This window comes from Rattus norvegicus, chromosome 4 (genome assembly GCF_021556685.1).
Source record: "Rattus norvegicus strain SHRSP/BbbUtx chromosome 4, alternate assembly SHRSP_T2T, whole genome shotgun sequence".
In the NCBI taxonomy this organism is placed as follows: Eukaryota; Metazoa; Chordata; class Mammalia; order Rodentia; family Muridae; genus Rattus; species Rattus norvegicus.
The window spans coordinates 65,899,177-65,922,741 of record NC_141537.1 but is presented as its reverse complement, the minus strand read 5'-3'; the positions used below and the strand labels follow the sequence as shown (position 1 = coordinate 65,922,741).

The following is a 23,565-nucleotide window of genomic DNA, read 5'->3' as shown; positions in this document are numbered from 1 at the left end:
ACAATGAGTGTCACCACATACAGACGAGTCTGTCTATCTGCCTGCTTGCTTATGTCTTTATGAGTTGAAATGACTAAACCAAATATATAGTAAAAACATTTTCAAAACAACCATAAACTTCTGTATTTAAAAAAATTAATAAGCCAGGCAGAAAAAATGTTAGAACAGGACATAAAACTGAATGGTGATGTTTATAGTCAGTAACACCTTTATGGTAGGTTGAGCCTTTCCCTTATTAAAGGCAATGAGTGTGGTGATAAAAAAGACAATATACTAACCAATGCACCCAAAATAAATTTGTTTTTCTCAATTTTGTTTTACAATTGCAGTCCATCTTCACTTGGCAGTAGAATTTCCAAAATCCCATACCTTATAAAAGCACCATCATTTGCTATTGATATGACTGATTTGATTATGTGGAAATAATTTTCCAAATGTTTTCTTTGTTTCAAGCCACTATTAAATCTATTGTTTCACTCTTCTTTGACAAACCTTTAGTTTTGCAGAAGAGGTAGCTCTGGCCCAGAAAGTTACAGAACACAATCTAGCATCACTTTCAAATCAGTGACTAGGCAGGCTACAATTCGTTCCTTTCCTTTTCTTCTTTACAAATGGTATGATTTATTTTTCAATAAAAAAATCATAAAAGCATATGCAGCTTTAGGTCTCTCAGATGCACAATTTTTCCTCAGTAAGTATTAAGGGTGATAGAAAGTCTTTGCAATATATTATATCAGCTCCCTTGCAGAAAGAAGAAAGCTGAGATAATAAAAGAGTTTAAGGAACTTATCACTAGGACAGTGAGTAAATAATTTATAACTAAAACCAGCATTTTACTGCAGGCCTTTTGTTTTGTTTTGTTTGTTTTGTTTTGTTTTAAGAAAATCTCCCTCTGGAAGGGTTGCACTTAATGAGAGATTCCCGAGGAGCAACATGATGATGCCTTATGTGCAGACGTTGCTAGTCAAAACGGAGAGTTTATGCACCTGGGATCCTTATCCATATTGAACACTGAAAACTCTATGGGACGGGAACTATATTGACTATTGCAGCTCAGAATCTTTAGAGACGCCCTACTGGTCTGTGGCAGTACTGGTGTGACAATGGGAAACATGCCATTTAGAAGCAAGCGCAAGTATTCGAAGCAGGGACATCCCATCTTCCAAGGGGATGCACACATTATGTGGAGGCCGTTCCTTTTTTATGAGAGATAGTAGCTGGCTTCCACCAGCTTCTTGTCACTTCTTTTCTCCAAAGTTCTGGGGCCACTCAAGAAATAAGGTTAGATCACAAATGAAGAAGATGCTCACACTAGGGATGTACTTCAAAGCCTTTCATTTGATAAATGTGTTATGTGATATTCTACAATTTAGTTTGTAACAAGATCCTGGGTGTATTTTGGAAGCATGAGAACAAAACTTGTCTTCCACCTAGTTTCTTTGTACACACAGCAGAAAGGAACGTGCATCGTTTTCTTCACAAAGTTTGAATACTTGTGTTATATTTTTAAACCATTAGCTATGTAGTTCTGGGTTTGCTCCTAAAATTCGATGAAATGTATTTCCCTTTTTTCTCAAACTCTTTTTTTCTTTTAGAGTTATAGCAGAGGGTAAAGCAATATTATGTCCCTGAATGATAGTCTATAAATGTTAAGCATGAAACACATGCTATTAATACTTAAATCCTCAAAGCAGATGTAAATTGATCACCTCTCTTAACCTTTCATAATAGCTAACAGAAAAGAATGTGTCAATGTGCATCTGAGCTATGTATGAGTGGGAAGATGTGAAATGCATAAAGTAGTAAAAGTAATAAATTCTCATTATCAATGATAGCAGATTGTCAACAATAGTGTTATCAAGAAAATCATCACAGGGACAGTCAGCATGTCCTGAGCGTAATTACTCTTCAGAGCAAGTCCTGGGATGGCTGCCATTTTATGACACACATTGATCAAAGGATCAAAGAGTAAAATTACTTGAGATTCAGATCAGTGGCACTCTATTCAGAGTCTTTTACAAATGAATAATCATCTTTTATCTAAAAAAATACCCCCATTAGCTGAAGCCGTGTATTAACGCCAATGACATGTAAGAGTAAACCTGGCATTCATATATCAAGTTGGGTCCTCGATTAATACAAAAGTATGCACATCATGTATGGACAAGAACCATATCTTTGAGGGGAGATGCTAATAATTAAAAAAAAAAAACAGTAAATGGAGTCTAACAAAGAAACATTGTGGGATTTATAGGCCTAAACATTTTTCTAAAATCAATCATTTCCAAATGTGTGTGGGAGGGCTCTAGAGGGAGGCAGAGGAATATCACTCTAGAGTGCCTTCGCATGTGAAAGACTCAGGTTTGCACCACAAAGGAACACACACACACACACACACACACACACACACACACACACACACACGTGCGTGCATACGCCCATACACAGAGGTTCATGCACACACATGCATACTGACATGTGCCCATATACACATGTACATACACAGGGACACGGACATACAAGTGCACACACCTATAAACACACGCATGTACAGCCAGTGTATCACCAACAGCATTCACGCAGTGGGACTACAGTTCACAATATTGACACCAAGTTTTTTAATTGTTATGGAGAAAATGAAACTTCTGGTATGTACAAGACAGAAATGATCAATTAGATAATACAGATGGACTTATGCCTGGGTGGGGCAGAACACCAGAGGTCTGTGTGGAAGTACTTTCAAAACTGTGTGCAAGGCAGAATGTGCTACATGAATCAATCAGTGTGTGAGCAGTCTAAGCATTGCAAGTTTTTACATGCTATTTCATATGATTCTGATGATATAAACAACAATGTCAACCAACCAGATCTTCCAGGGACTAAGCCACTACCTAAAGACTTATACATGGACTGACCCTGGACTCTGACCTCATAGGTAGCAATGAATATCCTAGTAAGAGCACCAGTGGAAGGGGAAGCCCTTGGTCCTGCCAAGACTGAACCCCCAGTGAACCGGATTGTTGGGGGGAGGGCGGAGGATGGGGAGGGGAACACCCATATCGATTGGGAGGGGGAGGGGCTAGGGGGATGTTTGCCTAGAAAACGGGAAAGAGAATAACAATTGAAACGTAAATAAATACCCAAGTTAACAAAGATGGAGAAAAAGGATGCAAATCAAAAAAAAAAGTGTTATCCTCGACTTTCAATTTGTAAAGTTGACAACGGTCAGTGGCTTGGAGAAGTCGCACTGTACTGTTTTCAGGGCTGTCTGACATCTGTTATTTCATTATTTCTGTGCTGTCCCACCTTGACGTGGACACTGCACACTAGCAAGCATTTTAGAAGAATGAAAAGAAAGTCGGGAAAACTTAATCTATGGGCTGCTGATAGAGGGAGGATTAGTTTTCTGAACCCTGATGAATTATTCAGTCCCCAGTGTTTCAGCCCTAAATACATGTACATATAAACAACACCAATGGAATTCAGGAAAGAGATAAACAGTAATAATTATAGAAGAAGAGCTCATGGGTTTGAAAGCAGGATAGGAGAGTAGAATTTAGTATATATGAGGGATAAACATCATATGTTCTGACATGCTTAAAAGTTTGTCTTAATGTTACAGAATGCGTAAGATTTTCAGTGCAATATTCTATTGTTGAAAATATGAAAAATATAAGGTTGACTTGACAGGGAAATAGAAAAAGCATTAGAATGTCATGGAGACAAGTTTCCACCCACCAAGGGGTTAGCAGGTGATAATATGGGGAAGCTAATTTTCTGTTTTAAAAATGAGATGCAGTATTTTACCTGTGTTATAATTGATTAAAATGCAAATGAAGCTTATTCATTTTTGATGCTTTGTATCTTTATCAACAAATGTGCTGTATGTTAATCTGCTAACCGCTATTAAAATGCAATTTTTACTTCATGACATGAATTGTACTAGATAACCCAAAATCTCCTTTAGGTCTTTGCTATACTTATTTAATCCCACTAATACATGAGTAGCGTCAGTTAAGTATACTTTCTCCCACTAACACTGTTAGAGACCAAATAAGTACTAAAAAAAAAAAAGGCCAAGGAGAGCTAAGGAAGGAGACATTTATTCCAAGAAGTGTTAGGGAGCAAAGTCCCTGTTCAGTGAGAAACATTCCATTTTACAGTTTCATGTTGATTCAATTGAAAGTGTCATGATTTGTTTCTCTCTTGTATGTTGTTAAGTTTTGGTCACACAGACATGGAACCCATTTCAACTTATCCCGGCTTCAGGCTGATTTCCCTTTGAGCCAAGACATTGTGAGTTAGAGTGGGTACCCGTCCATCTATCCTTTCTCACCAGCGCCTGCACCTCACTGCAGCTGCAGTGGGGACGGCCACAGGGAGGAGTGAAGGCCCTGCTTCTTTTTCCTCCAAAATATCTTCTGAAGCCCTGAAATGAGCAGATCCTCAAATGGTGTCACAGGCTGTGGGGGTGGAAGCGAAGAACGAATGGGAACCCAAAGAAAATAGGGCATATTCTCTTCCATGGGGGATTTCTAATCTAGGAGAGACAGGATGCCGACGAGACTCACCTGCTTTCCTACAAAGTTGGACAGATGTGGGCCAAGTGCCAGAGCTAAGGCTTTAGGAGGAAGGTTGGCCAAAATGGAGCAAAAATAAACACAGAAGGCTCCCTTGGGACCGCTTCCCTAAATACCCACTGCCCATCCCTTTCCTACCGTTTCCTTCTCATTCACCGTGCCGGACTCATCCGCGCAGGACTCTAGATTAAGTGCCATCACTTTTTTTCTCAGTGAAGGATGCTTTAGTGGGGTTAAGCCACTGCTCTAGAACTTTGAACTTGAGTAGCTGAAGGTCCAGAAACCCCAAAGAAGGCAGCTTCTTATTTACCCACAGAGACTGGACGTAGTATTTAAAATAAAATGTGCCAAAAATTACTCTCGAAGAAATGTTAAGTTTTTCTCATTTAGGGAATGGTAGCACAAAATCGTAGACCTGGCTGGAGATGTATTATGTAAAATTTTGAATTAAAAAAGATTCCATGCTGAAAACATAGTATGGTTTCAAGCTGTACCTTTAAGATCCACGGGTATTACCTGTAAAACAAACAAACAAACAAACAAACAAACAAACACTACCACCTTCACCAACAACCAAACAGCAAGTGGCAGGAGAGTGAAGGCAGCTGAAACAGCACTCTGATCCTCCAGTCAGTACACATAGACTTCATGAGTTCTTTCAATGTGAAAAACATCAGGATTATGCACAAGCTTACTGCAGGGTAAATATGCTGACAGTGTTTGGCTGCCTGTCAAACGTTATACTATTCTTAGAGATTCTGGGACAAGCTTCCAGTCCATGTCAGCCACACTACCGTTTCCTTCTTCAAACCACAATGTAAACACCACTTACCCTAGCAAAGTGCCATGACTAACAGGCAAAGAGTGGTAGCCGTGATCTCACTAGGATCTGAGCTTCCCCACCTCATGCAGCTCACGTTCTAGTTATTATTCACACCGTGTTCCTCCTTGTCACAGTGGAAAAGGGGTCGGAACACGCATAAGCACAAGGAAAGCAGGGAATGCTCAGGCTTTTACGTGTCCTTGTCGTTGTCCTGGTCGCTATTGTGGTTTGCTTGGTTTGGTTTTTTGAGACAGGGTTTCTCTGTGTTAACAGAGCCCTGGATGTCCTGGACTTGCTTTGTAAACCAGGCTAGCCTTGAACTCACAGAGATTCATCCACCTCTGCCTCCCAAGAGCTGTGATTAAAGGCATGCACCACCATGCTCAGCTTGGCTTTTAAACTTTAAAAAGCACATCTCATGTGGGTAAGCACATGGGCTTTCATCGGCTTCTGCACTGAGTTCAACAGCACTCTGAGGCATGTGAGAGCTGTTGACTTACGGTTTTTTCCCTGTATTTTTCTTCCTTTCAAGAAAGTACAACCACTTTATAGTAAAATGCACAGGCCTAGAGCTACAGCATGAAACATGTTCTACACTGTGAACCCCGATCAAACATCCAATCAGAGGCGACCCTGTGAAACAGAAGAGACAATGGAGCAATAGCCATAGAGCTGTGGTAAGTTGCCTGTGATTTCCCAGCCGTGTTTGTGCCGTTCTTTCTGTTATAAGAAGCTGCAACTGTGTAGCTGGCTTTTTAAATTTTATTCTTGCGGTGTTCCTTCCCCCAACCCCTGAAGTTGGCAGGCTGCTGGTTTAATAACACTAAATTAGTTAATTCATTGCTTTGAATTAAAAAAAATGGGAATTGAATTTGCAGAGGAATTGAGTCTTGTTATAACCCTGATAGAAAATTCTGGAATGAAAGCTGTTGCTCTCAAGAAGCTGAGCAAAACCAAACAGTGTCCCCTGTAAGGAAAATTTTCCAGGGTTTATGTGCCTTCCACTGGGAGGTGAGATAGAGCATGTGTCAACAACATGCCACTTTGGGTTGTAGCTCAAGGACACACCTGACGGGAGGCAAGAGGGAGCTTCATTTATGAGTAGTGTGAAGTGTTTATGTTGCCCTCATGGACCATAGCAAGGAGAATGAGAGTAAATGGTATCAGAAGTTGTACACAGAGTAATCAATTCACACACAACTGAGATTCCTTCTGGGTAAAATGGAAGATTCGGGCAGCACCATTTGAACATAACTGGGTAGAGATTAAGACACTCAGTTTACTTAGGAATATAGTTATTACGTGTTTGTCTCAGGGTCCCATGACCCATGAAGGGAAAGGAAACCTTACCCTTCAATGTAACGCACTGCTCTTTCTACAAAAAAAGTATGCATTTCTATGCAAATGAGTAGATTTTGTTTTTACAGATATGGCTTTAATGGTTACTATAGTTTGAGACACAGAAATGTACAGCGAATGGGCATCATCTTTCTTCTGGCTGACGTCTCTAGAACGGAGATTACTCTGGCTATGTGGAGCCCAGAGAAATGGATTCACCTCCAAAAGAGTCAACTTTGGAGACTTCCCACTCTTCAATGACACAAATCGCACCTGCCTCGTAGCCTTATGATTCATACCAGAGTCAATGGGGCTATAAAAATAAAATAGTAAGGAAGTATACAAAGTGATGGGCAGCAACTATTTTTATTGTTTCTAATCCAAACACAAAATGATTGTTTCCCCAGAGCCTGATTGCAGCCTATTTCTAGAACTCGGCAAAATGACCACAGCATTATCTCACTAAAACGTGAAGTCCAAGAACATTGAGAAGATTAAAATCTTCACTAAATGATGGAATGGCAATTCAGATGAGGGGACACAAAAAGCCGCATCAAGTCGGCAAAGATTTGTGTCTCTAAAACACTAAGTTAGAGTCCCACCAGAAAGCAAGTTGGAAAGAAAGAATGAAGTTTTGAATGTCGGAAACCAGAGCACTCTCCTAACTGCTTGAAATAAACCATTTCTTGTTTACAACCTTGGGCAACCACAGCAGCATTAAAAGTGTATAATATAGTATGTCACCCTGTGGTGCTCTCTGCCTTTCTTCTCTGATTTCTTTTCCTTTCCTTTTTTTTTTTCTTTTTTTCCGGAGCTGGGGACCGAACCCAGGGCCTTGCGCATGCTAGGCAAGCGCTCTACCGCCGAGCTAAATCCCCGACCCCTCCTTTCCTTCTACATTAGCTAAGAAACCATTTAAATGTGTTCAGTGTCCCTCACCCCCTTTTGCCTATAGACGCTGTTGGTTTTGTTTTATTTATTTTTGCAGTGGTGAGGATTGAAACCAGGGCCCTGTGCTTGTTAAGCAAGAGGTCTCCCATTGAGCTGAACCCCCAGCCCTTTTACCTCCATTCTTCCCAAACACTCTTTGATATCACCTCTTTCTGAAAACCCAAGAGTTCTACTAATCAACACAGAGTTGTAACCTACACCTTTTCCCGGGGTCAAGTTTGGTGTTAGCTGAGCCCAATGTGGAAACTATGACCGAAATGACACTTGTCTTCATGAACTGCACCATGTGGGCTTGGAAGTAGGCCAGACACAACCCATTCGCCATCACCTTCTCCAGGCCATGTAGTAAATGGTTGCTAAAATTCGAGTAGATTATGAAAGGAATAATTGTCCATGCCTTTAGTTTCACTATACAGGAGGCAAAGGCAGGCAGTTCACGGTGATTTCAAAACCAGCCTCATTAACATAAGGAGTCACTGGCCATCCAAAGTTACAGTGAAATAAAACAAGCAAACAAACAGAAAAACCAAACTCTGAGCAATTCACATATAGGCATTGAAGTGCAATTTCCACTCATTCATGAATGATGCATGACGAGGAAAGATCGTCCAATATAGGATGGCAAATGGGTGCGAACTATTGTTCCAGACTGACAGAAAGCAAGTTCTTCACTGCGTATTGGCAGACCAGGTTTGGTATGAGTCATTTACTGAGATGAGATAGGAATATGCTTAGCTTGATTTAAAAAAAAATAGAGTATAATTTTGTAATGAATTAATCTGTGGCACATCTCAAGACGGTAGGAAATAAGCTAGGGGATTTTGCCCCTGGATTTACACCCACCCATTGCGTATATGCATGCATGATATGTTCACATGTTGAGCATTCTCTGAGTGGGAAAGGATCCTGACTCTTATGAGAGGAAAGGAAGGCAGGTTTTCTGTTCTTATAAAGGCTGTAGGATAGGAAATCCTCCCAGAAAGGATTGGTACATGACAGCATGTTACAGAAAGGGAACTTTCAGGCCACACTACTGGCCTTCTGTAAGCAATGCCCAAACAGGAAGAACACCATGGATTTAGTGTACCTTCACTTTTGAGCGAGACGATAGCAAAGGTCGTGGTTATTTAGCTATGGGTGGTGCCAGAAAAGATTAGCTTCTCACTCTGTTAGGGTGACACAACTCTTCTTCCTGTCACTTCTATTTGTGGACAGCTATGATATGGCTGTGGGTATGGAACTTAAAGCTTTAGCTTAGCAAAACCTAAAACAGAAGCCTATCTCTTTCCTTTGCTGGGCATGTGATCTGTTGAAACCTTTTTTCTCATCTAGTTGATCTAATAGATATATAGAAAATAAATGTACCATTCACAAATTTTCACAGAGCATAAAGCAGTAGGGTCCATGCACGTACTCATTCAGTGCCACTATGATTGAACTGATTATAATTTAACCGGTGGTTCTAATAAACAAATATATCACAACAAAAAGAAGTAACATAAAAGAATGAAGAACACATTTTGTATTATTCCTCAAACGTAAAACAATTTGAATTTTTTTCATGAGTAAAATCAATTTCTTATTTTCTCATATGCTTCCATTCAACATTGGATTAAAAAACAAATCCCACTTTCAGATCAAGCATCAAGTTCCTATGCTGGTATCGTCAACCTAAAAATGTGAATATTTGGTAACCAATATCTTCTTAAGTCAGATGTCTGGAGGTTATGACAGTGAACCTCTCTTTATAATTATACCTGTAGATCCAAGAAAGATTATCTCATGATCTTAAACTTGTTTCAAAACAGTGTTCTCTAGAGAAGTTTTTCTTTCTGATGGAATAAGAAATATAATTTAGCCCCTTGTAGATTTCAGTTGAACCCAATAATAAAAGCTTGCTTTGGCCACATCACCAATGGAGAATGGTTCTATCAGCCCCAACAGTTATCAACTACTAATTAAGAAAATATTAAAATTATGATGCTCAGAGCATGATTTATGAATAAGAATAAATTAATTCAGAAATCACACTTAGCAGTCATCAGAGGTGCTACTTTCCATGAAAGAACTTTTCAAAACTCATTTCACTTAGCAGTTTTACTAACTGAAAGAAAATACTTTGCATCAAAAGAAATAAAGAACATTCACTCCAGTGATTGTGGATTTGGAGGGGAGGATAACCTTAGGACTTCTCTTTCTCATATTTCTGTAGACAGTCCAATTGGATGAAGACACAAGTCTTTGTCTTCAACATCGTCCATTGTCTGCCCTATCTATAGTTTACATGGCTTGTGTGAAGGGCCATTGACTGCTTAAAGCCACTCCACAGACACCTTTGCCCGGGTTATTCTTCCTCCACCATTATAAGAAACTTAGCTTTGTTTATGACATAATGCTTTCAAAGCATTAAATGGCAACATAGCCTATTGATCCTAAGACCTAGAAATTGTAGCGAGATTGCAGCTGAGTTCCAATAGCAAGAGAAGGGATACAGATCCAGCTCTGATAGCTATTTTTCTTACTCCTCCCAGTCTTACTGCACACATATATTTTCCTTCCTTCCTTCCTTCTTTCCTTCCTTCCTCCCTTCCTTCCTCCCTTCCTTCCTTCCTTCCTTCCTTTTTTCCTTTCCTTTCTTTTTTATCCCCTCATTTATTTAGAAACCACTAGATTCTTTAATGCTGCCCATTTGTGCAAGGGTGTGGGGCCATCAGGTGAAGCTTGGGAAACCTACCAGTGGACCATAGCCCATGAGAAGAATCATTTCTACACCTTCCTAGCTCCTGAGTTCTTCCCCTGCTTTGCTGAACTGGGGTTGTCTTGGTTTTTTGCAAGGATAGGCCATGCCTTAGCTACCGTTCTTTATGTTGAAACCTCCCTGGCTCTGTTCTGCATTTAGGAAAATAACTCATGAGCCGTTTGCCTCCAGCTTTCCCCTTGTTTGGTTGCTTTCAAAGCCTGTTGTAAAGCCGGGAGTTGACAATTTGACCTGCTTTACTGGTATTTCTCCTTTTATTCTTTTAGGTGTCATCAGTTAAATAAAAAAAATGCACACTGCTGACCTCTTTAAACAAGATCTAAACTAGTACGTTGCAGTGAGTGGTCCCTAGCTGAATAGAATCTAGTTAGATTATAGAAATAACCCCTAACAGGCACCATGTGAAGCAAGGACAGCGAGATCTGTTCCAGTGCTTGTCACAGTATTCAGTACACCCTAAATTTCCCAAGCCATATATGAAAATAAAGATTTGAGAGTCACCAAAGGAGCTGGCCCTTTTATTCATTCTATGAACTGCATACACCTTCTGACAAACAAACCCTGAAGCGGTTACTTTATAAGCTCGATAGATTTATAGAACCCAAACAATATTTTTATATGCTGAGGTTAAATGATGTGGAAAATTATGGATTGTTCTCAGTAAAGTACAGATATGTATGTCTGATAATAAAAAAAACAAATCATCAAATGTGTCTCTGATTATTTAGATTATGGCATAGGAGATTGGAATGAATAAAAAGATGTAAAATGACCCAAAATACTACTACTGCTTTGTTTTCGAACGTAAAGCAAAGCAGCAAAAAGAATTAGAAGTAGGTAAAGTGAAACCTTCAGAAATCCTTGATTTAGGGATGGGGTTATAGATGGGGTGGTACACTATTTGTCTAGATTTTTCTAGGCCTGGGAACAGTACAAATTAATTGAATAAGTAAATGTATTAAGTCACATAAAATTTGGTTTAGTTGCTTTCTATAACATAAAGATAGATTTTGAAAAATCTGAACATCTGGAGTGAAACTGTAGAGTTAATAACACTTGTAACACTGGTTGGCCCAGAGCTTACAGGAACCAAGGAGAATGGAATTTGCAGGTAGCTTGGAATTAAACTCACAATGGAAGGGAAGGGACCAGGATAAAAATGGATGCCATGGGGCTTAGGTCTCTAGGAACAGGAGGTGTAAGAAGAACCACCCCCCACCCCCATGGGCTGTTATTAGGATGAAGAACATAGAGTAGGCAGAGAACTAAGGAAAAAAGGGAACTTGGGTTCTCCACGGTAGGGAAGGCTACTTAAAGTCAGACACTGTAATAAGATGAGCCATTTACACAACTGGTAACAAGGGTTATCCCATCAGCAGGGTCTCGTGTGGATTTTAGTTCTTAGTAATGTGTCTTCCTTGGAGAGCCCATTGCTTCTCTGGTTCAAGCTGTGGCCTAACCTGACCCTACTAACTCTGACTTGGGTGAAAAGTTGCAGTAATACTTCTATAACCCCACATCGTAGTAAGGTTACCTGGGCCCACTCAGAAAGTATAACTTTCTGAACTTCTTTTTCAGCTAAGTCTTCTCATTGTTTAAAGTCATTAGCCATTTAAGGATTCCAAGATGCTTAGACATTGGCTATATAAGTATGAAGAGAATTATTTCTCAGTTTTCAGCATTGCAGCTATGTTGTGGGTCTGTCTGAGATGTTTTCATAGTTTTTACTTGTTTAGATAGTTTATTATCGATTTTCTTAATCTCTGGCAAATTTCATAGCTCAGGTCTATTCATTCCATTTGATGAAAGGTTTAACTAAGTCGCAATCTCTCAAATTGAGGTAATCCCCATTTACTACCCAAGTCTGTGCAAGCATATCTTTGGCTAGTTATTGCTTCCTCTATTACCAGTAAATGGATCTCTTCTTGCCTGATCACAGCAAAGCCTGTATTGGGTGTCAGCAAACACTTTCTGTTGGTTGTGTATCCTATATAAGACCAACTAATTGCTTCTGCTTGACCACCAATTCCTGAAGGATGGTGGGCCCTACGCAACTTTATTAAGGATAGTAAATAATTTCCACGTTCAGGCTATACAATGAAAAGGAAATAAACACACAAAGGGGGAGAATATAGGTAATCAATAGGGTTCAGAGGCCAATTTAACGATTTGGATTAAATGAACATATGGTGTAAAATAAGACTCAGTCTCAAATGACCAGATTATTGACTTGGTGATTTTCTTTTGATTTCAGGGCTTGTTACTTCTGGATAAAGCAGCAGAAAGGGATCTGGGCACCTCCCTGCTGCCATCCATTGTGTGCGAACCATTCACTTGCCTGTCTTAACTAACCTGTAGTTAAGTCCTTTTTGGTTCTCCTCCTGCAATGCTGTGTGTGTGTGTGTGTGTGTGTGTGTGTGTGTGTGTATCTCTGTATTTATGTGTAGGTATGGTTTCTTCTTTTAATTTAAGACTCTGGAGACAATGATCTAGGAAAGGTTTTTATTTTAAAACCGGTTCAAAATAAAAATAATTAAAATGCTTAGTTGCGCAAGATGGTGTCTTCTTCAAGAATCCAGGGAGATTGATAGTAGATACACTGTCCACCCACACTGCCTCTTCATTTCTCACCCAGATCTATTTGTTCTTAAACAGTAGTGTTGGTTTAAAATTCGAGAAAAGCACAGGTGTCTGGTATGGTTAACTGCCAGCACCCTTGTGTCCCAGATGTGATTTAGCCTCCCGGCCTTTGTTTTCTGTTCTCCATAGCAGTGAGAACTTCCGACTCCAGCACAGCTTTAGGTCCGAACTTTCTTAGGCTACACTTTAGCTCAGTTCTAGGCTCTATCTGGTGCTGAAAGATGGTAAGTGTCGCATCCTTTACATTTCCCAAACAGCATAACCTATAACCTGGTTGCCCACAATGAGCACACCTCTCTGCGTCTTCAATCTAAGTCATTCGGGCTTTGGTGCCTGCCCTGAAGAGGGCCCTCATTCTCTGCCAGTAAGTTTTCTTTGTCCTGGTGCCTTGCACCCCTCAATAGCCTGGTATCTCTCAGCTTCCTTCTGTGACCCTTCATCCATGCAAGCTTGAAAATTAGATTCAAATTGCTATCTGTGTCTTCATTTCACTCTCAATATTGAAAACATATAAGCATGAACTAATTCTACCCACTGTGCTGTTTATTTACCTACCAACTCATTAGACTGTGGCTTCAGCGCAGGAGAAGGGGATCATATATTTGAGAAGAAAGGCAATTTAGTTGGCAAGCTCATTTGTGTACCCTCTGGAATGTCACTTGTCCTTGGGGTAAGGGTGTTCTCTCACTCAGCCTGCTCTCTCTGCTGTCTGCTGCTGCAATTAACTGACACCTCTGCACCGATGACTTCATCCTGAACTTATTTAGTGGACAGGCTCAAAATAGACATCCAATGAATTACAGCCTCTATTACGGAATTGTGATAATCATGGCCGGAGCAGCTCTGCAAGTAGAGAGTGGAATAGAGGGAAATCTCCTGGAGAGAATGAGCAGAGGGATAGCAGCACTTGCAAAATGCAGACAGGGCTGTCTGGACAATTCAGTGGAAGTCTGAAACCTAAACAAAATTCCAACGAATTTTGGAGTGTGCATTCTCTTCTGGGTTGCAGAGCAGAATTCAGTGCCAAAGTTTATTTGAATTCAGTCTCAACTCAAGGCAAGCAAGTAAACAAAGAAACAAAAATAGGCATGTGGTTTTTTTTTAATTAACAAAACAAAACATGGAGATTTGTTTATGATAGAACTTTGCTTATGAACTCCTTCTGCTTTTGGGCACTAATAATGACTGTGAATTCCATTTTCTGATTTTCAGATTTAAAGATTGGAGAAACAAACCAAAAGGAAGAAGAAAACATTTAGAATCATTGATATCTGCCCACAAGGGCTACCCACTTAGCACAAGTACTTAATAGATCATTTGCTTCTGGTTAAGTTCAGGATAACACTCACAAACTGTGTTGGTTCATTTGTTGTTGCCAGTTGAAGCACGGCCGAAAGCAATGGTGAATTTTGAGTCGTGTTGGAGTCTTTATCTTCCTACACATATGTCAGTGTGTAATGTGCTTACTCACATGCATATGTAATATGTGGAAGCTATAACTTGAGGAACACATCAATGTACTGTTTCATTGGTACAAAGCTAGCAATTGAAATATCCAGTCAGGAGCCCGGGGGCAAGGATATAGTGAGTGACTGGTTAGGGCTTGCACAGTTAAAAAACAGAAGTTGTCATTTCTGGAGACAGAATTCTTAGCTAATTAGAATTATAAAATTCTGCATTTTCACATTGCTCTCAGTTTTTCATAGTGGCCCATTGTTAGAAGACATGAACACGAGAGAAAAACATGTTTCCAGTCTAACTTAGCCTGGAGTTCTGAATTTCAGGAGCTTTGGCTTTTATTGATTTGTAAAATTTTAAAATATTTTTCAAAGGGGAAGAGGAAGAGAAGCAGCTGAGAGAACATGGAGGCGGATGTTAGGATTCCTCTCTGCACATTTACAGATTGTTATGAATATTATTAAGGGATGGATGTGTACAGAGCTTTGTATGTCTGGGTGGGCAATTATATTTTATCAATTGAATCAGAGGTTATTGTGTTGTGTGCTCTTTCATGGGGCGATTTAAGTTCAAGAGAGTATGTGGTGGCTGGAGACACTAGGCCACCATGGAATTGGGATGTATATTTCTGGCATGGTGGCAACCTGCCCTGGGAACTAGATGAGTAGACAGATTGTTGCCAGGCTCAGAGAGAAACCATCGGTAATGTGATATAGGATAGAATAAAGTGGGTGAGAGGTTTTGCTTACTGAGATGAAGATATCTACCAGATATCCTGGGGCACTATGGTGCTGGACCTAGGGTGGGGTAAAAGCATTTTCTTATAAAAATACAGCAGCAGGTGGCAACTCAACATGGTGTTCAAGAATCCACTAGTAATCCTAAGAGTTGAGAGAAAGTTTTATTTTCTAAGAGGGGGCCAGCGCCATGTTAAATCACATGATGACACAAGCACAGGAACCTTAAACAAAGAAACAGCCTAGTAGGCCCCCTGCTGTGATAAGTAGTGGCAGCTGAGAGAATTAGAGATTAAAGCTGCTTTTTAAAGAAGGTTGTTTAGAAAGTCTTTCAGACTACTCATATTCCTTCTAACATGGGCTCCACAGGAATTTTGGGTTAAAATCATAGTTAGACAAGCTACATCTTAATGACAAGTATTATTAGAAGGTGATTAAGTTTGTTTTTAAGATGAAGAGAGTACAGAGATTACCCAAATCACGTGGGGATTTTCACCCATGATTCGGAACGTAGGGAAAATTAGTCACTGACTCCAAGTAGAGAGTTGTGATAAAAGTCTGTAACACCAGGCAGAGTGAATGCAGACATATATTATAGAAGTTATTAATAAATAAATATCTGAGGCTCCGGGTAGAGAGCTTAACAGATCGATATATTTTGGGCTAAAGTCCTGCTTTAATAAGTTTCTTATTTATTGATATTAGAATTGATTGAAGGTATTTAATTTGTTTTATGAATTACCCTGCTAAAGACCATATGGCTCGTTGATGCCAGCTAGCGAGGGTTTGTGGTTATTTTTGATATTTACCGCAACAGGAAGCTCAGATTCTCTTAACGTGGGCTCGACAGGAATTTTGGGTTAATTTCCTGATATGACAGATTAGAAAAGCCTAACAGGCTCATTGTTTAACACTACTGTTTAGCATACTTCCTTTTTTAAAATTGCTTAATCTTCATAATGGGTGTGACTTTGAGTTTTATGGTTATATTATTACTCTGGGAGGGAGGGCAAGATACAAGCTTTTCTGGTTACAGACTAAGGAAAACAGTATTTTGGGGAGAAAGGTTTTGTCTTTGTGTTTTTAAAAAGTGTGAATAGGCTCTGGAAACCTCACGGAATCATAATGATTAGATCTGATAGAGGGAGACCACCTGAAGAACTAAATTCAAGAGAATCAAACAAAAAGATATCTCAATTCTAAACTTTTGTCTTGAGAATTATATTTTCCAAAATGTACCTGCTTATATTCCTGATCTCAAGGACTTTCAGCTGGGTCCAGTCAAGACAGGACTACAGGCTACAACATTTGCTCCATTTTCCCTACCTCCTATCCCCAAGGATCTCTCAGCGCCCACATAGTACAGCTTGAAGAAGTTCTTGAAGAGTTCTGACCCCAATTGTTGGGCCCCACCTTGGGGTGTTTCTCTTCCCTCTCACTGAGCCTTTCAGTTTGCTGTGGCCAGAAGTTGTTTATACTCTTGGCAGCTGCTCTCAGCCCCTGATTTGGGGCCGGGACTTCCATGATGCCCTTCCCCCTCGTTGAGCCTTTTAGCTGGTTGTAGTAAGAAGTTGTTTACCCCTTTGGCAGCTGCTCTTGGCCCCTGTTTTGGGGCTGGGACTTTCCACGATGCAGATTTTTCCTGATTTCCTGGTTGGGGATTTTCTATCTGCTCTATTACTTTTCCACTGCTTTTGCCTCTTGTATATAAGGAGAGCTCAGTAAAGCCTGGATGGCATTGTTTTAACACGAATGACCCAAGTATGTGTTTCTTCTTAAATCTCACAGGCCTATGCCCGTTCTCAGTGTTGTGACGACGCAGGTGTCGTCACTAATTCCCTAGACTTCGGGGTTGGGGGGGACTGAAAGTCATTATTATAAGGTTGTTTCTATGAGGAGTTTAGAAATGGTCATAATTTAATAGGGAGGAATTAGCTACATTGAGTTATACAGCCATAATCTCATTTGGTAACTAAGCTAAAAATCCTATCTTTATTTGGGTATAGAATTCATTTGCTAAAATTTTTTTAAAGCACAAGTTTTAGAGCCAGTCCTTCTATTGATGCCATTACAAACTTCTGAGTTGATTACACATGTGAGCTAAGGGCCAAATAGCAAATTCATGACTCTAAGTTGGTAGAGTACTTTCAAGATAATAAGATAGTTAACAGACAACAGTCCAGATTACTTTATATAGATAGATGGTTTTCAAAAATGTCAGAAATCCACAAAGTATGAGATGTAAATATCTGCTCCTAATAGTCCCCCTTCGGCAGATCTAATGAAGAAATTGGGTATCTCTACCTCCAGGTGAGGTAATACTTTGTGACTAGGCAACCACTGGGCAGAAACTGCCCATTTCATCCACAGACTAATAATACTGTCAAAAAAGGGACACTTTATGCAGAATAGTTGTTAACTGATAATCTCTACTGAGCCAGAATTATCAGCCCTTTGAGGTTTCTGCAATTCAAGAGTCTGTCCATTGATTTTGTGCCAGAAGGCTGAAGACTTGCACTCACATGTTACAGACAGAGGACTATGCTAGTGGAGATTTGTCTCAACAACCTCTCAGTTCTGGAAGCTATGTTAGACTTTCCATGTTTATAGATAATTTTGCCATTCTCAGACTTCTGATGGAATTGAAGACTGATTATAGTCTCATAGCCTATCAGGCTGTTTAACTTTGAAAATACATATTTTATTAGGTAGTTATCAGAGAGTATACAAGCTAGCCAGAATATAACGTAGATTTTAAGCCTTTCTTAAGCTGGAATGGATAACTAAATGTTCCGTTTAACTGATAAAATGTTGGACTGGCTGTTAGCTATATTTTATGCTTTTAATTACAAAATGATAATAGTTGTGTCCAGTTTATATTTGAGAGAAAAAAAGTTTAATTAGACAAAAAGGGTGAAATGTAGGATGATGTCATACAGGTGAAGGCAGGTACAAAATAGAATGAGTCCTGTCATTGGATGAGAAAGAAGGATGGGCAGGAGAAAAGTCTGAGGGAAGAGGAGGAACTGGACAAGGAAGAGGAAGAGAAGCAGCTGAGAGAACATGGAAGCGGATATTAAGATTCCTCTCTGCATATTTACAGATTATTATGAATATTCTTAAGGGATGATGTGTACAGGGCCTTGTATGCTTAGGTGGGCAATTATATCTTGTCAATTGGATCAGAAAAAATATTTTTCTAGGTCATAGTTTGCTATTATGTCATTCTAGTGGATAACATAGAATTGAGTTAATAGTCACAGTACAATTCCATTAAATAATATACTTGCAATATTTTGATGATTATTTTTTAACTCACAGCAATGGGTGGTGCAAGTAACATTGCTGTACCAGATGTTAATCTCATAGATCTCTGATTGTGAATATAAATTTCTGTAAGTGAAGTTATTGGCCACTTTGTAAAGGTACTTGCTGACAAATTCTTAGTTCATAGCTGGGAAACAAAACATAAAATCATCATATGAAGCTACTCTACAATCATACATAAAACATTCTAACATTCTACATGTTTGACATTTTAATTGCTTGTTATTAGCTTTCCAAGTTGTATTATTTTCATGTATTGATACATTAAAAGTCTGCCTTTTGTTTGACAATGATTCATTGGAGCATATATCATATATGTTTCTATTTAACTTTGCCATATCTTCATAAAGACTTTCTGTTTGCCAAAATATTAACTATTTAATAGTAATTGATTTTTACTCCATATTCAAAACTAATTTATATGGACTACATAGAATAAAGTATGAAATCTCCAATTGTGATTTTCCAAATAGTTTAAAACTTTCTCTAGAAGTATTTATTGAGTAATTCACACTTTCTTCAAAAGTTTCTAAGCCTTTCTTGTCATCCACTAAATATTTCCATATATGTAGCCCTAACTAGACCTTCCATCATAGTCTATTGCTTTATTTGTGCATCAATAACACTATTTTTCTACTGTAATGTTAACATATGTTAAATGATCTACTCATTAAGTTTTATGCTTTGGTGCTCTCTGTGCTATTATTTTTATTATATTTGCTCTTTAGTTTTATATAAACTTTACCACAAGTTCTAAGTATTTATCCTTATGAGTTTCTATTGAACTGCTTTATTTCAATTGGTAATCAACATAGCTTTACCCATTCATGGTAATGAATGTTCTTCACTCATACAGCATTTCTCTCTAGTGTTTTGTGCTATTTATTTTATATAGGTATGTATATATTATAAATATGTAATATGTAATTACATGTTTATATTGGAGTATATTATGTACTTATATTAAAATATATAAATATATATAAATATATAAAATGTGTAAATATTTAATATAAAATAAATTTATAAAATAAATGTATTATATATTATACTAAATATATAGCATATATGTATATATTATGTATAAACTTTATATACATAATTTATATATATGAATTTTTACTGATTTGTCTGTACATTTGTATTTGTTTTTATCTTGCTGAGATTGCCCTTAGTTTTAGTTATATAATAAGCTAAATCTTGTCACTGTTTCAAGATGCTATGTGCATATATACATATTCATAAGGACTACAGAGGCCACCTCAATAAAATAGAATTAGTCATTTTACATAAACACTGAAGGTTTATAGCATATTAACAAATGAAAGCTATTGTTTTATATACAGCCAATTTCATATATAAGTATCATATTAATTAAAAATATACTTATGTTAATATGCTATCTAATAGAGTTTATCCATAGACTTCTTCCACCTGCAAAAGGAGTTTTCAATACTTCTGTAGCAATTCTCTGCAGTTTTGTAATATAAAGCACACAGAGCAGAAATCTGTGTGCCTCTCTTCTTTATTAAAAATGACTCAATCTATATTCAACAGAGATCATAAAAGGTCTAATTCCATTGATACATAAATCTTTATCTCATAATAACTACTTTATGATATTTCTGAACTTTAAAATGTACTCCAACAATACTCAGTACATTTTATTTAATAATGTATTACTAGTAAACTATCAAAATGATTTTAACTATTACTTGGATAAAAGGGATGCTAAATGTATATCTATGTTAGAAATTATTTAAAAGGAGATGGTAGGAAGGTTGTCACCTAAACATGTAGACCTGAGTTCAGATCCCCAGAGTTTGTGTAAAAGGTTGGCAAAGTGGCACATTTCTGCACTCTCAGTGTTCCTATGGAAAGATGTGTGGCAGGAACTTGGGCATCCCTTGAGGGATGCAGACAGACTGTGGCATATCCAAAGGTTAGTATCAGAGGGAACCTATCTCACAAGATGGAAGAAAAGAACACAAATAGCTCATTCTCCGACTTCCACATATACTCAGCAGCATGGGACTCCATGCTTGTACTACACACAGACACACAGATACACTATAAGGGGCTTAGAATTAAAAATTTGAATAACCAAATAAATAAGTGCATATAAGATAAAGAATCGATGTGGCTGCTTTTTCTCAATGAAGAAGAAATCCCAACTAGAGAAAAAAAACCCAAATAGTGACTATATTTCAGTGCAAGAAAAATTTAGAAAAATACATTCTGTATGGGATAGCTACTAAACATCAGTAAGCAGGGATACAAAACTCTTGGTCAACTCATAAATTATCATGGATGTCTGAGTTCTGACACTGACTATAAAAGAAGAAGTAGCTTCCCCCACTCCCCACCCCCGCCATAGAGCATCTCTTGATTTTTTTCTGAGGCTTGTCATTTGGGATGTGAGGTCAAAGACTACTGGTGGGATCGAGGGAGTGGAAACACTCAGAGAGCTGGAGGTAGTATGTGGCAAGACAAGGTCTTGATTTCATCTTCGTAATTTATCTCCTACATTGGCAAGGCATTGCGAGGATCACTGGCTGGTAAGTCAAATCAGTAGAGTCTGGTTCACACATATAAGCACATACTTGCATACTTGATCGCATAATAATCAATTTGACTGGAATTGGGTCCTCAAGAGTTTTCTTTCTTGAATTAACAAGTAAGATATAGACATTGCTTTCTCCCTTCTTAGTTTCTCCTTCCTTTTAGGGTTGAGTTACAAGGAAGTTGATTCTTAAGCTGATGACTTTGAAGTTTTTCATGATTGAAGAATTAGGGCCAAAAGCACATATTATCCTTCAAGGGATTTGTGCCTTGACTACCTCACATGGCCCTAAATGGGCTAACACTGAGAAGAACAATGTTTTTGAATATCTAGAACAAATAGATGTGATGACAAGAGCTGTGCTATTGAGCTTACATTGTAGAAAATGAGGCACATTGAGAACCTCACTTGGTATCAAATACTAAGTAGTGGGGCTCAGACTTGAAGTCCAGGGATGCCTTAGCAGTACTTCTGGTCCTGAGTTCGTGATGTCCTCCCTCAAAGAGGTACATTCTGTGCCTGTTTGCTCCCTGGTTCACTCTTTCTTACCCTCTGTAAAGACAGTTACAAGTCAATTCTCCAAGTAAAAGCCACTCAGCAACTGAGGATATTTTAAATCATCCATTTCTATCGTGACTGTTGGCAATGCTGCCTAACTACCTGAGCCAATCTGGCTGAAGGGACTTAACCAAGTGTGACCCTTGCTAATGCTGGGCACATGTTTTCCTGGATGCAGTTTTCATCTGCACTCACTTGAATTTAAGTAAATGAGATTTCTTTTAATCATGCATCTGGGCCTCATTCAGTCAAGGGAAGCCTTAAGAGCATATACCGAGGGCTCCTTGTTAGTCACAGTAGCTATGTTCTATAAAATTAATGGGAACCCTGAACCATTTCTCTAACTTTCTAGAGAGCTTTTATGACTTCAGAATTAAGTCATATTGTATCGGTAAACTCTATTAAGCTACCCTCCAAATAATTCTGAGCCTTTACTCTATTTTCAGTTTGGAGGTCCTGAAGTATATTACTGAACATGGAAAATCCAGGCTCCACTCATGTTGCTAAAACCTGATAGAAAAGAGACACGGACATGTGTGGATACAGTAGAAATAAACATATCCAGACAGGAAAATTCAGCATAATCCACATAATGGCTGAACCTGCACTGTAGCTGTTGGGGAAGAATCTTTTGTGGTGCAAGCTGGAAACTAAACCTTTAGTATGTGCTTACTGGTGCTCACGAAGACAAAGCTTTCCTTCTTCAGGATTAAAAATGACACATATGTCATCTAGGCTGGAGAAGGGAATCCTGTGTGTCTTTGAGAAACACATCTTAGGAAAGGTCTATAGACAGGAGTGCTGGTAGGGACATTTCCTCCCTGATTCTAATGAAGAAACAGGGAATGGTGATGTGCTTTGCTTCCAGGACAGAGGATGCTTGCTCATATTCTTTATACAGAGTCAGCAATTATGTATGAGAGTCTATCAGGTACAGATGGAAACCGATTGCTATCAGCAAGAAAAAAAGACTGTTACTCTGTGTAATATGTCTGAACACTATATCCCTCTGTCTAACTCTAAATGGTAGCTGAGAATGTTAACCTGAGCATATGTGGTGATGTACACAAATAGAATAAGGTACCCTCTCCAAAATTTGTTGTAAAGATTATATAAATACACATTTTCTAATATACAGATATATGTTATAGAGGTTATATAAATACACATATATTTGTATATATATGAAATAAGAAAATGTATTGGCAAAATAACAAAGAAATAAATCCCTGAAGTACAATATAGATCCCAGAAGTAGGCTCACGTAAATACCATTATTAGCAGATCTTTGGCCAAGGACTGTAACAATAAAAAGAAATCCTTTAGCAAAGAGAAATGCAACAACTGAGCATAGATGCCACATTTTGAATAAAAATTAATTCAAAATAAGTTATAGACTCAACATGACTTGTAGCACTATGAAACTCTTAAAGCTAACCAAAGATAATCTAGATGGCTTGAAATATCTGATGACGTTTTCTTATTACACTAAAGACCTAGTCCTTGAAAAAATAATTGTTGAGCTAGAGGTCATTACAATTAAAACTGTATGCTATGTAAAAGACACTATTAAAAGTAGGAAAATGTTAGGCAAAGAATGGGGGAACATATTTTTAAGAGATACACCTGATAAAATATGAAAATAATTATTAAAAAGTCAACAGGATGAAAACACATAACTGAATCTTGGATCAAAGATCTCATCAAAATGCAGACAGGAGCCTAGAATGACTGTCATATGAAGGCTTCACCCAGCAACTGATGGAAACTGATGCAGAGACCTACTGCTAAACATTAGAGGAGCTTGGGGAATCCTGTGGAAGATAGAGAGC

At 38.4% G+C, this 23,565-nt stretch overlaps 1 protein-coding gene across 2 annotated transcripts in view; it reads right to left on the bottom strand.

The window, feature by feature from the left end:
• Positions 1–23,565, bottom strand: part of Chrm2 (cholinergic receptor, muscarinic 2) — a 135,024-nt gene that overhangs the window by 5,644 nt on the left and 105,815 nt on the right.